The sequence below is a fragment of the Vulpes lagopus genome, chromosome 11 (assembly GCF_018345385.1).
Source record: "Vulpes lagopus strain Blue_001 chromosome 11, ASM1834538v1, whole genome shotgun sequence".
NCBI classification, from domain to species: Eukaryota; Metazoa; Chordata; class Mammalia; order Carnivora; family Canidae; genus Vulpes; species Vulpes lagopus.
Window position 1 is genome coordinate 54629468 of NC_054834.1, and position 19235 is coordinate 54648702.

Below are 19235 nucleotides of genomic sequence, written 5' to 3' on the forward strand. Positions count from 1 at the left end.
ACATAACAGCCTTTGACAGATGTCAATGAAAATACATGGATAAGTGAATAATGAGCCTGAAAAAGTAAGTACATTGTTCTTGGTAACATGACTCATAAGCTTTAGATCTAGAATTTGAATCCAATATTCTCTGATTATTATTTTATTAATTATTTATTCCCCTAAGTTTAGAGGTAGCACTTCTATACATCTTTAGGAAGAAATTACCTCTAAGTCAATCCTAACTGATAGAAAAAAAAAAAAAAAAAAAACTCACGGAGAGGTAACTCTCAGGCCAATATTTTACTCTGAATTTAATAGTTCAGAAAGAAGATATGAGCATTTCTTCTGATTTTTTTTTTATTTCTTCTGATTTTTAACAAAGATATAATTCATCACTGCTTGAGAGAAAATTCTTTTTCACAGATTAATGATGCCTAATAAAGAACAAAGAAATCATCCAATTTAAAAATTCACTTTTCTGTGAAACCCAATGATCTAATTGATCATAGCATACATAGTCAATGAGTAATACATTATTGGGTAAGAGGCATTAGGCGAAGTTGTTTTTGGAAGATAATTTTCACATGCCAAATTATGACACCCACAAATGTTGTTTGCTAAATTCAAAGGAGAAACTGATCTTTATAGTGAAGAGATCTACTGGTTACAACCTCAAGTAGCTAAACTCAGCATCACCACGAGCAAGTATTATGGGGTATGTTGTGAGGTGAAGTACCTGCCTCCTCGCCTGTGAAGTGTTCATGAAACACTCTAATCTACAACTAATATAGGCATTAGTTCTGAATTCTGGTTTATAAAATGCACAGGGACAGAGGAAGAAATTATATAACACTATAAGGAAGCAGTCAGACAAAGCAAATATTGGGAGCATTCTACAAGGTAACTGACCCAGACTATTAAAACATTGAATGTTGTGACGCCTGGGTGGCTCAGCATTTGAGCATCTGCCCTTGGTCAGGGTGTGACCCTGGGGTCCTGGGATCCAGTCCCACATCCAGCTCCCTGCAGAGGGGCCTGCTTCTCCCTCTGCCTGTGTCTCTGCCTCTCTGTCTGTGTCTCTCTCATGAATAAATAAAATCTTTTCTAAAAATTTCAATGTCATGAAAAATAAACACATGAAAGAAAATGGAACTTGTTTAAAATTAAAATAGGCTAAAGAGAATCAGATACAATTAATAAACTTTAAGAGAATCCAGGTCTTAAAAAAAAAAGTTATAAAATACTTCTTGTAGGCAACTCAGGAAATTTGAAAATAAACTGGTTATTAGATGAAATTGGGATGTTATTGTTAGTTTTCTTAGGTGAGATAAAAGTACTGGAGTTATGTTAGACAATGTTCTTGTTTTGGAGAGGAAATGCTGGAATATGCAGGAATGAAGTATATAAACACACATAAAAATGTTAATAAGTATCAAATTTACATGGAATCTGTGTAGTTTATCCTTTTGACTTTTCTGCATGTTTGAAAATGTTAATAGTAAGGAACTGGAAAAGTATTTGGTGATACATATTTGCCAGTGATATATTGCCTAATGTCTTATTGTTTAATTCTCTTATTGCCTTGAAAATGTCTTAGTCAAAACTCAAGGAGAATTACTGTTAAGAGGAGAAGAAAACATCAAATAAAATTTATTTCAAAGGCATAAAGTCACACAGATAGCAAACAGCCCTATCCAAAATTCTGTGTCTAAAGCTGATTTAATTCTTGAAAGATTTTTCAAAAGAGCTTAGAAGACTTTGTGGGGAAAAAAAAAAAAAAACAGTAAACTAATTTATTTTCTAATCTGCAATATGTCTGAGACGAACTTCCTGTTTTTCAGCACCAGCAACACCACCACCAGCAGCAACATAAGATGGAGGTTGACCAAAATAGGTATTGCTACTTTCATTCCTCTAAAATAAGGCTTGTCATTTCATTTATTAAATATTCATTTGTAGGGGCATCCTGTTTCCTGGACTCATTCTCTTACATTTCCCCTGAGAACATGCTGCATGTTGGTGGTTCACCACCAGTCACAGAACCCCCCTTCTTCTCTCACTGCGCTTTTGTTGTCCTGATACTTCTCTCCATCAGTAATTTTACCATGAGATGAAGAGGTATCATATTGAAAAATAGCATGTGATTTTACTCATAAAACCAGATAAATTTTACCTATTGACCTTGGTATGGGATAAGATCTTTAATGTTTCTTCAGCTTTTAAATGAAAAGAATAATACGAACCACCTACCTCTTGGGGTTATTTTGTTAAATAATTTATTTCTTAAAATGTATTTGAGCATGTACCAGCCAGACACTGGGCTGGTTGACTAAAATAATTTTGTGGTCTAGAGGGATAAATAGATGGTAGCAACCTGCAGCAGGTGTAAGAACTATCTCCTGTGGGAATACAAAAATGGGCCACGGATTCTAGGCATCAGAATAGGCCTCTTGGGCGCTGATATGTCAATTGACTCTTGAAGATCTTGTCAGAGCTAAATAAGTGAAGAAAGTCAGTAAAGCCACTCTGGGAAGATGGAATAAACATGTGAAGAGAATGAAATTTTTTAAAAATATTTATTATTTATTTATTTATTTATTTATTTATTTATTTATTTATTCATCCATTCATTCATTCATTCATTCATGGAAGGCAGAGAGAGAGAGAGAGAGAGAGAGAGAGAGGCAGACACAGGCAGAGCGAGAAGCGGGCTCCCTGCGGGGGGCTTGAGGTGGGACTCGATCCCAGGACCTGAGGATCACGACCTGAGCCAAAGGCAAACGCTCAACCACTGAGCCACCCAGACGTCCCAAGACAATGAAATTTAAGAGAGGATAGTCCATCCACTGAAGTCATTCTTGGAGTGAGATGCAGAAGTTTGGGTAAAACTTGGGGTATAAGAGTAAGTAATGATGAAAGATGAGGCAAGAAGAGTAAATAGCCAACATATCACAAAAGGCATTCTGTATCTGGACTTCTATTCTCAACAATGACAGCTGATGAGGAAAATTCAGTGCAGAGTGATTTATGTTTTAAAAATCCTGTGACTCAGACAGCAATGTTGAAGACTATTAGTGATAAGATACAGCATTCAGGACTGTATTGTTCACATGTGTATCCTCATCACGACCCCCAGTTCATAACTCATAGTAGGTACTCAGCCCTAGAACTGGAAGCAATAATTAACTGAGATATCAAGATAAGCAAAGCACTCTGGAGACGTTAAATATTATTCTTCAAATTGAATGTAAGCGAGACAGATTTGTTTATCGCTCCCCTTGGAATCCACACTTGTCTCCTCTTCATTTCCCTCCTCCCCAGTGGCCTGAATATGGCATTGCCTCACTGCTCTCTGTACCTTCAATAAAATTCTGAATTCAGAGCAGACTTTGAGGAAAATAAAATCTCCCTATAATATTCATAACCTCTTGCTCACTTAGGTGCCTTGGGATGGAGAATGTCAATTCAAATAATCAATTTCACTCTCAGACATAGAGTCTGTGAGCGAGAACTAGCTGGGGGCTGAACTAAGCACTGAGCAGTCTGCTGCTGTGCAAAAGCAGCCATGATTAATTCATGGAAGTATTATATTTGAGCATTAGTTACTGTTCACTTGCAAATGTTTACTGATACAGATCTAACCTTCACAGCAAATAGGACAGAAATCTTAAATGTTCCTATTATTAACATATTTTTTCATGATTGTATTCTGTGTAAAACAAGATCCTTTTTTTTTTCTGACTTGGTATCATAAATAAGAGGATTTAAACTAGATTTATCAGCAGCTTTATGAAAATGAAGCTGATAGAGTGTAATGGAATCACTGAGACAGAGGTTCTGGAGATTGCCCATGCCAACAATGTCATTTCTAAGAGCGATCTCAGCCTTGGAACATCACTCACTTGTGTAGGGTCATATGTACCCAGTCATTCCAAAGGTTGGCATTAGAATCCGTGTTCTTTAACATCTAGCCTAAAGATCATTCAGTGGGGACGCCTGGGTGGCTCAGCGGTTGAGCGTCTGCCTTCGGCCCAGGGCGTGATCCTGGAGTCCCAGGATCAAGTCCCACATCAGGCTCCTTGCAGGGAGCCTGCTTCTCCCTCTGTCTATGTTTCTGCCTCTCTCTCTGTGTCTCTCATGAATAAATAAATCAAATCTTTAAAAAATAAATAATAAAAATAAAGATCATTCAGTATACCAATTACAAAAGGCAATCTCTAAATTATCATACATTAAAACAAAGAAGGAGGAAACCATTAAAATAATTTATAATTAAGTATGTGTCAATGTAGTGATTTTAAGAACATCAGGTCAACTGATTATATTTATTCATTGTGGCTTATCTTTTACCCTGAGTATCTAAAGTGTCTAAATGAAGAATGAAGGCACCAAGAGTTTAAAAAAAGAAAGAAGAAAGAAGAAAGAAGAAAGAAAGAAAGAAAGAAAGAAAGAAAGAAAGAAAAGAAAAGAAAGAAAAGAAAAGAAAAGAAAAGAAAGAAAAGAAAAGAAAAGAAAAGAAAAGAAAAGAAAAGAAAAGAAAAGAAAAGAAAAGAAAAGAAAAGAAAAGAAAAGAAAAGAAACAAAAGAAACAAAAGAAAAACCTGCTGAGAGTGGGTATGGTTGTTTAAATATTTGGTTTTATACTACTTTTGTTTTGTCCTCATATATGCCAGAGAATTTGAAGGAGGTTGTCACAGAAGAAACAAGACAATGAATAAAGAAAACAACTTTGGCTGGCAAAAAAATTATCTTTGACTTTATCCACAGAGCACAGATGGCCCTTTGCTTAACCATCAGATGAGCAGATAGGAGAAAATTTCAAATTCCCTGAGAAATGACATGAAGCTCCGCATCACAGAAATCATGGTGATCAAGGTTATTAGCGAGATGGCACCGTTCCCTACCACCCTATACAAAGGATTCTTAGTTGTCACAACAGGTTTATTTTCTTAGGAGTTCTGTTAGCTCACACCTAAACAAATATTTTAATATTAAAATATATTTCTTGGAAGTATGTGCTGGGCAGAAAACACTCTGAAAGGACCCCATATCCTCCCCCCCAAGAATATTTTTTAAAGCACAAAAATAAGCAAATAAGAAATTGAAATGTACCATATATCAGTGCTGCTCAAACTCAAACAGATTATCGATTAGGGTTCCTGCTCTGAGATTCTGGGGCTACAGTAAACTCATAGATGATACCAGTGATGCTGATGTGCAGATGACCATTTGAATACCAAGGCAATAGATTTTTTTGCAAGTATTGCAATGGAGACCTTTCCAAAGCTGAACATTTTACTCTCACATCTCCTTCCAAGTTACTTAAAATATATTCCTGAATTTTGGAGAGACCTTGCAAACTGCTTATTTTTATATGGAAAGAAGATGAGAGAGATATAAGAATAATTAAAAAAAATAACTTCTGTGTTTTCTCAAAAGAAAATTAATTTGATTTCAAATTATAGTTTATCAATTATGTTTGGTTGAATGATGAAGCCAGTAAAATATCAAATAATATTTTAGGTTACATTCAGAAAGCAAACCATTTATAGACAATTTATAATATGCCCAGATCTATGCCACTAGTAGCAGCAGACACAAAAAGATTAAAGGAGACTCTTTGCTATTGAGAAATTTAATTTCATTGAGAATACAGATAGATACATATGCACCCAGTCCCAGAGTCATTCAATACTTACTTGTTGACTCTTTTTTTTACCCCCAGGCATGGTATGAAGACAGCAAGGCTACACCTTCCTGGCACAAAAGACACCCAACCAGCAACCATGCATCTCAAGTCTATTACAAGACATGTGGAGATCTACATATAACGAGTAGAATATAAGACCAAATTAAACTTTCATCTTCTACATTTGAGTTGCTTAAACAACTATTTTGATCAAAACTTTAGAGTTTATCAAACATCCTTTTGATACCTATAATAGTTTCTCAAGAAGGACTATACACAAACAATTCTGATAATTAACAAAAGAAATGAAACAATTCAATCGAATAACATGTGACATCCTTTCTTTTCCTAATGAGTATGTCAAATGAGATAATGATTTGTGAGAGCCATTGAATATTGTAATGACTGTACTAATAAAGGGATTAAAGGATTAACACTATTGACCTACAGTAAGAAATCATAGAAAAGTTTTCTTATTGTTGGGAAAGATTCTTATCAGCATAAAGGCCCATGAGGATATGTAATAATCTGTTGAGGCTCCTTCTATCACGGAGGAATATGCTGGTGATATGTCCCCTGTTGCTTAAACTACACTTACTGTAATATGATTTTTATAACAAAAATCAAGGTTAAAATCATGTTAACATCTGTGTTCTGTTGAAAGATTCAGAAGACAACAACTTGTCAGATCTTGACTTTCTCTTGAAAAGCTTTAAGTACATTAGAATGTCCAAAAAAAGATTAAACTACTAATGTGGAGAGCCCACCCTCCAAGATTCCGACTTAATTGGTTTAGTGAGGTATCTAACTATTGTACTTTTTTTTTTTTTTAAGATTTTATTTATTTATTTGAGAGCGAGAAAGAGAGCACATGATCAAGGGTAGCAAGAAAGGAAGAGAAAGAAGCACACTTTCCTGCTGAGCAGGGAGCCTAAATGGAGCTGGATCCCAGAACCCTGGGATCATGACCTGAGCCAAAGGTGGATGCTTAACCTATTGAACCACCCAGGAACCCTACTATTGCACTTTTTAAAAGTGATTTTAATGTGCTGTCTGGATTGATAACAACTGCATTAATCTATTGGAAGGGTTAAAGTATCTCTGATATTAAATGTAGAATGATGTAGCCCTGCCAGTTTATAAGCTGTGTAACCTTGGAATTCACCCTTCCTTCCTTCCTTCCTTCCTTCCTTCCTTCCTTCCTTCCTTCCTTCCTTCCTCCCTCCCTCCCTCCCCCTCCCTTCTCTTTCTTTCTTCCCTTCTTCTTCTTTTCTTCCTAAATATTTGAGAGAGAGAGAGAAAGAGAGAGAGAGAGAGAGAGAGCAGGGGGAGGGGCAGAGGGAGGGAGGCAAGCAGACTCCAAAATGATCAGGGAACCCAAGGTGGGGCTCCATCCCAGGACCCTGAAATCATGACCTGAGCAGAAATCAAGAGTCAGTCATTTAACCAACTGAGCCAACCAGGCACCCCAGAAACCTCATTTAAACTCTGAGTCTTAGTTTCTTCCCTCATAAAATATAATAATGCAGTGATTTTTATAGATTATTGGAAATTTATGTAAAGTTTCTCGTGTGTAGTTGATTTCAGTGTATCAGTTATTTATCATATCTGTGGTGCTTTGGTCGTGGAAAATATAGTACTGATGACACAGTAAAAGCAGTGGTAAGGCTCTTTAGGGAAGGCTGGCTAAAAGTATTCTGAGAACTTTGCAAATGTCATTGTATAAAGCCCAAGCACCACCATGGGCAAGGAAGACTCAGTGTAAGAATCATCAGGGTAAAACAAATCAAAAGTACAATAAGATACTTCCGCACACCTGTCAGAAGAGATAAAATTGACAACACAGGAAACAACAGATGTTGGTGAAGATATGGAGAAAGGGGGACCTCTCACACTGTTGGTGGGAACATGAACCAGTGCAACTACTCTGGAAAACAGTATGGAGGTTCCTCAAGAATTTAAAAATAGAGCTACCCTGTGACCCAGCAATTGCACTACTAAGTATTTACCCAAAGGATAAAAAAATACTGATTCAAAGAGGCACATGCATCCTGATGTTTATAGCAGCATTACCAACAATAGCCAAATTATGGAAAGAGCCCAAATGTCCATCTACTGATAAATGGCATACACAACAGAGTATTACTCAGTGATCAAAGAGAATGAAATCTTTCCATTTGCAACAATGTGGATGGAACTAGACTCTATTATGCTAAGTGAAATCAGAGAAAGACAATCATGTGAAATCATGTGATTTCATCCATATGTGGCATTTAAGAAATAAAATAGATAAACATAGGAGAACGGAGAAAAAATAGAAAGAGAGGGAGGCAAACCATAAAAGGAACTCTAAACTATAGAGAATAAACTGAGAGTTGCTGGAGGGGAGTTAGGTGGGGGTGGGGGGCCAAATGAGGGATTTTTTTTTTTTAAGATTTTATTTATTTGTCAGAGAGTGAGAGGGCACAAGCAGGGGGCGTGGCAGAGGGAAGAGGGAGAAGCAGGGTCCTCACTGAATAGGGAGCCTGATGTGGGGCTTGAACCCAGAACCCTGGGATCATGACCTGAGCTGAAGGCAGCCTTAACAGACTGAGCCATGCATGTGCCCCGAAGGATGAGTATTAAGAAAGGCACTTACTGTGATGAGCACTGGGTAGTATATGTAAGCGATGAATCACTAAATTCTATTCTATATGTAATATATGCTATATGTAATATGTTACTAGAATTTAAATAAAAATTTTAAAAAAAGAATCAGCTAAAATTACTTTCATTGTTTCTGGGAATGAAGGCACTAACTTAAATAGATACTAATGGATCAGCGAAAGAGATTTCTGGACATTACATTCGGACCAATAAACATCTGAAACTTAGCATGTTCAAGACTGACACCTTAATTTCTCTTTAAAAACTGATATATAATTCACATATCATAAAATTTGCTCTTTTAAAGTGCATGATTCAATACATTTTTTTAGTATAGTTGGCCCTTGAACAACACAGGTTTGAACTGCACAGGTCCACTTATGCATGGGCTTTTTCTTTTATAGGATTATATTTACTTATATGAGTGAGAGAGCGGATGAGAAAGAGCTCAGATGTCAGGGAGGGGCAGAGGGAGAAGGAAGCTCCTTGCTCAATCCCAGGACTCCAGGATCATGACCTGAGCCCCAGCAGGATGATTAACCAACTGAGCCACGCAGGTGCCCTTATACATGGACTTTTTTGTGATAAATACGGTACAGTACTGTAAATGTATTTTTCTCTTCCTTGTAATTTTCTAAATAACATTTTATTTTCTGTAGCTTACTTTATTATAAAGGTATGGTAATAATACATATAACATGTGAAATATGTGTTATTTGACTGCTTTTATCATTGCTAAGGCCTCTGGCCAACATTAGTAGTTAAGTTTTTGGAGAGTCAAAAGTTATATACAGATTTTTTTATTGCACAGGGGACTGGGAACCCTTACTCTTATCATTCAAGGATCAACTGTATATTCACAAAGTTGTACAGCCACAAGCACTCTATAATTCCAGAATATTTTCATCAAATCAAAAAAATAAATAAATAAAAACATTAACATTCATTTCACTTTCCTCCCCACCAGCTCCCACTCTCGGCAAATACATAAAACATAAACATAAAAATAACATAAACATACAAAACATAAAATCAACTGTTTCCTGTCTCTATGAGTTTGCCTATCTGGAACATTTCACATAACTAAAATCATATTTTATGTGTCTGTAAAGGATTCTTTCATTTAGCATTATGTTTTCAAGACTCATGCATGTCAAAGGATGTATTAGTACTTCATTATTTTTTGTGGCTAAGTAGTACTCCATTGCAGGTATACTACTCCATTTTCTGGTTTGTTCATTCATTAATTGCTGAACATTTGGGCTGTTTTCACTTTTTGGCTATTATGAATAATGCTACTATGAACATTTGTGCAAATTTTTGTGTGGATATGTTTTCCATTCCCTTGGAGATGTATGTTTATTTTTCTATGTTTGCATGAATGTCCATTGAATAAATTATCAGAAAAGGGCCATCTACCTAGGAGTACAACTGATGAGCCAGATGGTATATTTAACTATTTAAAGAACTGTCAAACTATTTTCCAAATGGCTGTACAATCTTATACTCCCACCAGCCATTTGAGAATATTTCCATTTTTTTTTATATCTTCCTCACCAGCAGTTATTCTCTATCCCTTTGATAGAGCCACTCCAGTTGGTACAAATTGATATCTCATTACTGCTTTGATTTGTGTTTACCTAAGAGCTAATGATGTAGAGTATCCTTTCATTACAGCTTGTTTATAATAGCAAATGCAATTCATCAGTCATCTAAGTACAGATAATGGAAACAAATCTCCAGGATATATTGTTAAATAAAAAATAAGAAGTTGTAGAATAATGTATGTAGTATACTGTCCAATAAAAGGACAATACACACACACACACACACATACACCCCTAGACAGTCCTATGAAATAATCACTCCCGAGGGAGACATGGACTACAATATAAAACACATGAGCATCTTATAGCTGAATATACGGTAGTCTCTCTCTCTCTCTCTTTTTTTTTTTTAATTTTGTTTCAATTACTTCTCACAATAATCCTAACAGAAAAACAGTATTCCCCTTTTTTACATGGGAGGTATTGTGGGAGTTGATAGACTCATTTGCCCATGACTTTACTCACATTCTATCTTCTACTATTCCATCTTTATCCACTTGGCTGTAGTAGGAATTGATCTGTTGTATAAGAACGTAACTCGGACATATATTGGTTTAGAAATGAAGATTTGACTTATATGGAGCCACGGGGTCACTTATTTGGGGCTTTAGGATGCAGAATTAAAAGTAAGAGTCCCCTGGGTGGCCACATATATGTTAGAAACATTTTTAGCTGAAGTAACAGAAACCTACGTGCACAATGACAGTTAATCGGCATAATGTCTGGGTTCCATGTTTGAGTGTTCCCAAATCTTCTATGTGTAGCACTATTTTAGGTACATCATGGAATTTTAAAATAATGAGATGATAAAAATTAGTAAATACGTGGTGAGGTGAATGATGAGCAAAGATTGAATGAGCATGAAGTTGGATAAAAGAGTTGTAGGCTTACCAGGATTTATACGAATTATCAAGATAGTTGCAATTTGATTTTGTTTTTAATTTTATAACATAAAATCAACTTTTATAGAAAATCTCACCATATTCTCCAAGGGACATATAGAAAGATATTGACTAGAATATTCCATATAATAGAGAAGAAATAAAACACTCTAAATGTTTATTAGTGAGAAAGGAAAAACACACATACATGACACATAATGCCATGTGCAAATGTAAAAGAATGGGATATATCTACATGTAGTGACATAAAATGATTTTGAAGACATATGAAGTGAAAATTGTCAAGTTAAAAAATATATATAAACAATTCTGAGAGCATTTAGGTTAGAAAACAAAAGGAAAAATAGACATAAATACTACAGATAGGTAGGGGTGAGAAAGAGAGAGAGAAGAAAAAGTCTGGAAAGATAAATACCAAATATAAAACTAATAAACACAAAAAACACAGTCGGTCAGAGTGGGAAGTATAAAATAAGACTTTTACTCTTTAAATTCCATGCTTCTGTATTATGTTACTTCTGCATTCATAAACTTCAAAGTTAAGAGAAAAAAAGGTAAAGAATAAGTCTGTCAGTGCCAAATCGGATTATTGACCATAACTGTCTTTGTATGTGCATAAACAGTACCATCTTAGGAATTTGGAACCACAAGAACATTTCTAATTTTATTACAATAATCAATATACTACATCCCTTTGCATATGCTTTTAAAGTGGCCAAAGATAACATTATCCCGAAGTCCATCATGCATTGTTCTATGATTTTGTTACTGCTTTGTCACTGTCTCATTGCAGCATTTGGCTCTCTGGGTTTCCAAAGAATTAAATCATGTTCCTATGTTTTTTTTTTTGCAGCCAAAGAAGCAGCTCTATCTTCATAGCAATCTATTTCTTGGGGAAGTGTGGCCAAAAAAGAGAAGGCAAAATTTGGCAATGATTATGATGTATATGGAATACAAACTGATGGTGACCTTAGATATACAAATTTGGCTTTAAATTTACTTCAGTTTGGTGTCTGAAAAGATCAAGCAAAATAATTTGAGGAAGATAACATAATAAAAACGTGACACTATTTACTTTTAATTCTCATAACCTAAAATAGATGTAAGATATTCTGTGGTAACAATCTGGGCCTTTGAGGTTTGAGTCCAAAAGCTGGAAAGATCAATTCAAATTTGTATATAATGGTTTTCTGGATTTATAGGGATAAGCACAATCTTCAATGGATTTGCTGAAATCCATATTCTGCATTTTTGGCTTTTATTGCTATCAAATGGATCGTTTTACCATTTGCAGAAAGAAGGACAGAAGCTTCGGATGATAATTACATTGTATTACATAGTCCTTTAGAATAATAATTTTGCATGTAAAGGAAAAATAATTTTGTGTGAGTCCACTTCCATTTTTAATCCATAGATATAATTCATCTTGGAAGGAGGAGGAAAATGTAGGGACAGTTCTCGAAGTCTGCTTCAAGTAATTTCATTACACAGTCATCTGCTGATTGATTAAATAGTGTTCAAAGGCATATCGGCCCATAATGGACTATAAGCAATTTATTAGAAATGCATACAACTTTGCATCTGTTTCTCAAAGATATTCTCTAGTAATTATTTTTGGCTTTCTATTACAGGCAAAATATTAATATTCTAAGAGTGTATGTGGCTTTATTTATAAATTCATCTAATATTAATGCATTCATCAGAAGCTGTTGATACACTAAAAAGATCACTAAAAATGCAATGGTGAACAAATTAATCTTATTTTTTGCTTAAATCTCAATGCTTAAAGTTTGATTAAATAATGTGTTAATGACTTAATAAAAAAAATTCCAATGAAATGAATTTCTCCCCGTGCTAGAAGCAAGAATTATTTAACATGACTGTGTTTATATACCATTTTAATCCTTTCACCATAATCTAAGGGACCTTCCACACATTTACTTTTATTGGTGGGATATTGTTATCCTTGATGATGAGCAAATGGACAACTATTAGTAACAATCTCCTCTTTCCAGTGGGAATTGACTCCTGGTGAGTTGTTACCTGGATCCAAACAACAGATCTCTCCTCTCTGAATCGACAGGATTTGGGGGACCACCACCCATTCACAGGAGACTTCTCTATGGCAGGGGCAATTTCTAAATTATAAACAACATCTCTCAAATCTCCCATTCCCATGGTCATTAGACTATATACTCCCTCCAGCACAGGCATCATCTTTGCATCATCTTTGCTTAAAAATTTTCCTGCTTCAGAAGAAGCATTCAACAGTTGAAAGAAATACTATATCCAACTGGTTACTTAGTACCATATACATATTTTCACTTAGCTCACTGTACCAAATTTTGTTTGTTTAGGTGCAAGGTTTCTCCACTTGGAGGGAAGCGCTTAAAACAAGAATTTATTTATTTATTTATTTATTTTACACTACTTTCTCGAAATACACTATGTCGGCTTGGGTTCTGCAGGAAGTATGTGATAAAACACAGAAGAACAAGAGTTTTGTTGTGGGATAAAGCCAATGAAAGATAAAGGAGAAAGAGAGAGAAAGAATAGGAAGGAGAAGTCTAAAGGCCATGATGCCATGAAAGGAGAAGGGAAGGAAGGATTGGGGAGTAACAGACTGTTGTGGAGCTCTGAGAAAGCTTCCAATAGTTCAGTGGAGACTGGACTAGGAGGCAGGAACTATTGCAATCCCTGCCTGGAGGGGAGCCCTATGTCGAGCAAATATGATTAGCTCCTACTACCCTGTCCATGCTCAGTCGTCATCTGCTTGTGCTGCCTCAGACGACTATGTCCTCACCTCTAACAACACAACAGATGCTAAATGCCTTGCAAGCAGGATAATAAGTCTCTACTTTCCAGAATGTCTCCAGTGAAAAGAACTCCACGTGGCACCTTTTTATGGCCACCATGCACATCTAGTCCCATCCCCAACACAATCTCAGAAATGCCCTTTCCTGAATTCTCCACCTGGCAAACTCTTACACTGCCACTGAACTTATTTTTAATGCCCCATTAACTTCCTCTTTCGCTTCACTAGCATGATAGGTCTTCTATACTTTTTTTTTTTCTCTGTCACTTTGTACTCACCATTGATAGACCCTTTTGTACATTGCATCATACTTTTATCTTAGAACATGATGACAATGGCAAATAGCATCACATTGCAGAGGAGAGGCTAAGACAAAGAATCTATTTAGAAACTTATTTTAAATATCAAAGCAAGGGTTGAATAAGACCCAAATGACAACAGCAGTAATCATAGAGTCACTTGTGAAAAATGTTCAAATGTCAAATTAGTAGACTGAAAATCCGCTAAGAGCAAAGATTGTTTCCTCTCGATCTATATTCCTAGGAGCATCAGCACAGTATTTTTTTCACAAATGTATACTCATTAAGTATTGGTTAGATGGAAATTATTATTTAAATAATGCAATATGTTTCTATTTACTTGGTCTCATTAAGAAAAGTGTTTTGTGGAATAGCCACATACAGCATGCTGAGTTCTTCAAGGGCAAGAGCTAGGTTATTTTAACTTTTGTTTTCCCTGTGGCTAAGACAGCACTTTGAAGATACAATATTTTTACTTGTTTTTGTTGTTGTTGTTGTTGTTGTTGTTTTATTAACATAATGTGTAAACATTTACACAACAAATAAAAAATTATAATAAAAATGTGCTGAATTATGTTGCTATATGGGAAACATAGGAGAAATAATATAAAAGTTCATAGGAAAACTTTGAGTTTGCATCCTGTCTCAAGTATATGGATCTGAAGCTATTTTCTCTTTAAATATCAGCTTCCTTACCTATAAAAAATAAAAATAATTTATAACACAGACATTACGTTACTAACCCAGTTAATGCAGTTCTTGAAATATATTTGTAAGCATTATATTACTCTATACGGTCATAAAAATGATCTGAATCTTCAAATTAAGACAGCTTGGTGCGCACCACATCTTTTTGGTATCACATTAGGGAAAAATCTAACCAAGGACTACCCTGGGCAATGTTCTTAGTTCAACTATTTACTACTAATTAAAGATCAGAGACATGGTGAAGTCACGTGTTAACTTGATTCTGTCTGAAAATATGCAAATAATTGCAGTCTCATTGAACAAAAACCCTAATGTTTTATAGTCCCATTGGACACTTTTATATTGAAGCTAGTAAATATCCTAATATTACCTTTAGATATGTAGCTTCTCAAAAATGTTCTTTGTGCAGGTCATAACATCTGATTGGCCCCCTCCTTAATTAATGAATTGAATGGAAACTCTGAAATGAGTTCATTTTTATATATTCGTGAAAGTCATAGTTTTTAACCTTTTAAAAATTTCTACTTAATAATAGATTAAAGTCAGGGTGTTTGAATTTGAGTCACTGTTCTACCATTTAACAACTGTCTGACCTTGAGCAAATTACTTAAACTCTTCAAATCACTTTTCTTAAGATGAGACCAACGCTTCTTTGTTCATATGACTTTCTATAGGATTGATTACTAATATACACATAAAGTTCTTAGAGTGTTACCTGGCAAATGAATAATCAATTAATGTTTTTCCTTTTCCTTTGACTCCTCCTTCTCCTTCATCTTCTTACATAGTTTATCCAAACTCATTTGAAAACTGTTCATTTAACTCTATCATATATTTTCAGAATACCTTCCCATAGATTTCAATACCAATTCATGTTTTTATTTAGTAGTTAATTATTTTGTCTTATCAAGAATATTAAGGGCCTCTTGCTCAGCAATTAAGTAAGAAAGATTGTTCAATATTCCTTTTGTCTCATCTGCTTATTCTGGTGTCTGAGTTAACATAATTGCTTTCTCTCTGGTGTCTGACTCTTTGACCAACCAACTTCTTTGACCTCATGACATCAGCCATGGATTCACACTTATATCTCAAATCATAGTCAATCAGAAGAGATCATTCACTGTCCTTAATTATTTCCATGACAAGAATTCTGCTTGTAGATTTTTGTCACTGACACTATATCATACCAGATATGATCCTACCTATTTAAGGTCGTTTAGGATTTTTTTTTTTTTTTTTTTTTTTTTTTTTGGTAAGGAAAGTAGTAGTAGTGGTAGTGCTAATAACAAAGATATGATACTTCACAGTCTTCACATGTTTATCCTTAGAGTCTCACTAAGTAATTGTACAATTTCTGCAATTTATATTATCTTCATTTTACAGATGGCAGAAATGATCAGGGAGCTTAACTGAATTGCCCAAGTTTACAGAGCAGTAAGGAGCAGAAGTAGGACTCAAATCAAGCCAGGTAGTTTGATCCCAATCCCTGCTTCTAATCCTATTGTTCCTGCTCCCCCTCTCTTATCAGTAAAATTCATGATAACTATCTTTCAGGAAAGAAAAAAAGAATGTGAACATAGGTTAACTATCAAGTTTAATGACTACTCCAAGAGAGCTGTAACAGTAATCATGCCAGAAAAATAACACATTCTAAAATATATACCAAAAAATAAATCACCTCCTTCTTTCTCAGATCACTTTTATGAATGTTTGATGTTTTAATCTTTGTTTTTTAATTTCTATAATGATCCAACATCTAGTCTAAAGGCTGGTATGATCTGCAACTGCTTCATTTTGGTGTTGTCAAAATAGTATCTCTAGTTGAAGAAACCTCTATGTAAATCTTATTACCACTTGATCTAACACCCAGGTTATCCTAGCATGATCTCATTTAAATTTGATTTACCTGATTGGCAAATTCTTAGAGATTAGTAGGTAGAATTCTGTGATGGAACAGCAAGTGATGCTAGGGAGAGTCTATGATTACATTGGCTCTGGAACAGGCCCCATAAGTTATAAACAACCCCAGATAATAGTCTTACAAGCTCTGAGTGCTCTAAATCTTTGTTTTGATCACAGCATCAATGTTATCTCTAAGAAAAGCATGGTTTTATTTACCATTTGTGAGCTTCATAGCCAGAGGGATAAACAGCCTAGACAAAAAAAAAAAGAAAAAGAAAAAAAAGTGAGAGACATAAGCTTGGCTGGATTTTCAAGGAGTAAATGCATTATAATAAGTAAATTACAGGAATAACCAGGGGTCATAAAAATGAATGCCAAAATATTCCAAATCTAAACATTATTGGCCCTGAGAGTGAATTTGTTTTCCTTGATTAGTAATCAAAAGCCTTCCCCCAAAAAACGTATCTAACAGGCAAGATTACATTCCCTCTGCCTTGTACCTATAGTAATGTGAAAAACTCTGCCCTAAATCAAGTTTCTCTTGGTAGAAGTTAAACTTTTTTCTCAAAACTTAACATTACAGGGGAAAAAAAAAAAAAAAAAAAAAGATGACTTTTGCTTGAAGCCACTATAATACTGATACTTTCTGGTGCATTAGTTTAATAGAGGTTTAGCAGGGTTGTTTTTTTGTTTGTTTACTTTTTTTTTCCAAAGCAGCATTAGTGTATTTTCTTAAAAACATCTATCAATTGAAAGCCATATCCATAAGAAGTAATAGTCTGTGTTTTCTTATGCACACAACATGAATTTTAGTCATTTTCCCTATGAACGATATGTTTAAGGAAATTATTTTCTGCCTAATTAAATGGTGACTTTCCCTAATAAACTGCTTCAGAAAGCAATCTTGTAAGGTAAGTGAAGGGAATGACTTTTTTTTTTATGGTTCACTCATGTCTCTGAGCACAGAAACAAAGTTATAGCCATCAAACCAACATAATGGCCTTTTTCTTCAAAACTCAAAGTTAGCTTCCAGAAAATCCTGTTTGAAGTAAATTAAAATGGGTAGTACATTCTTTTACAAAGAGATTCAATGTAGACCAACTACATTTGTTTTCAGTGTGTTGTGAAGCATTTTATCCTCATGTTTACAAATCTAATGGTCAATAAAACTGGAAGTGGGAGAATCAATGGTCTTTGCCATTAAAAAGTCTTCAGAATTACACCTCTCTGTGCAACCTCCACTGTTCTGCGGTTCCTTTCCATTGGATTTTGCAAATTTAAAAAATATTCATTAGAAACATGCAGTCCTCAAATATAAATACAAGCAGTGTGTCACCTAGTGGGATGGGCTGGGACAATGCAATAGTTTATCACATCTGTAGCCAAATGCCCACACTAGTAAATAGGGAGTTTTGTGTCCAAATGTGAATATAATACCACATTGGGTTTTTGTTGGGGGAAAGAAAAAAGCATCTATCCATACTTTGGTCTTACATGATATCACTATTTCCTGTGAGAAACGAAACCAATATATTTTGAAATTATTAAGCTGAACAACAGTGAGACTGAGCATACTTTCATATCCTTGCATTAAACGATTTGAGACCAAGCATATTTTCCTGTACCTATGTTAAACAATACTGAGACAAGCAAACATTTTATTTAGTTGCTCAAGAAAATACTTCCTTCTGAAATATTGGACCATAAATCAACTAAAGAGTCTTACTTATCCGGCCTAACAGGCTGCTAACATTTAAAATCGAGACTGGTAAATAAAAATTAAAAAAAAAAAAAAGAGATCCCTGGGTGACGCAGCGGTTTGGCGCCTGACTTTGGCCCAGGGCGCGATCCTGGAGACCTGGGATCGAATCCCACATCAGGCTCCTGGTGCATGGAGCCTGCTTCTCCCTCTGCCTGTGTCTCTGCCTCTCTCTCTCTCTCTCTGTGACTATCATAAATAAAAATTAAAAAATAAAATAAAATAAAATAAAATCGAGACTGGCTTTAAGACTCTTGCCTTATTGTCATCACTAAACCAATCATGTGTCATAAACATTTCCCAGAATCAGTAGGTTCCCCACCTTATAAGACATCTTAAAATCACCCCTTGAAGACTGAATACCCCTCAAAGAACTTTCTCTAACTTCCCTGTTTGAAAATCACCAAAAAATAAAAAATAAAAAAAAAATTACAAAAAAGAAATATCACCAAGACTCTCAAGGTGTTGTTCACCACAATCGTTGATCTAAGAAATGTAGCTTCACTTGATCAGAAGATTTTTCTGATGAGTTTTGGAAGATTTGACAATTGCTAGTCATTCATCAACCATTCAAATATCTCCTTTTGATAAATTACAGAAAAAGAGAAAATCATTTACCACAGTAGTTTCCAAGAGGTAGCCACTACTTAGAAGATTTCTGATACAGTGAAACCATGAAATTTCCCAATAGTTCATGTATTTAACAATTGCCAAATATATGCAAGGTATCATGTAGGGGCTACTAATAGGGAATAAAACTGACTCCATCCCTTTCTGTGAAATACAAAGACAGTTAATGTTCAATTCTATAATCAGCTACTTACTAGCTGTGAGATTTTGAGTAATCTTTAAAGAATGATTAATAGTAATTTCTTTATAAATTTTTGCAAGGATTGAATGTGTTCAGTTATGTAAAGAATTTACAG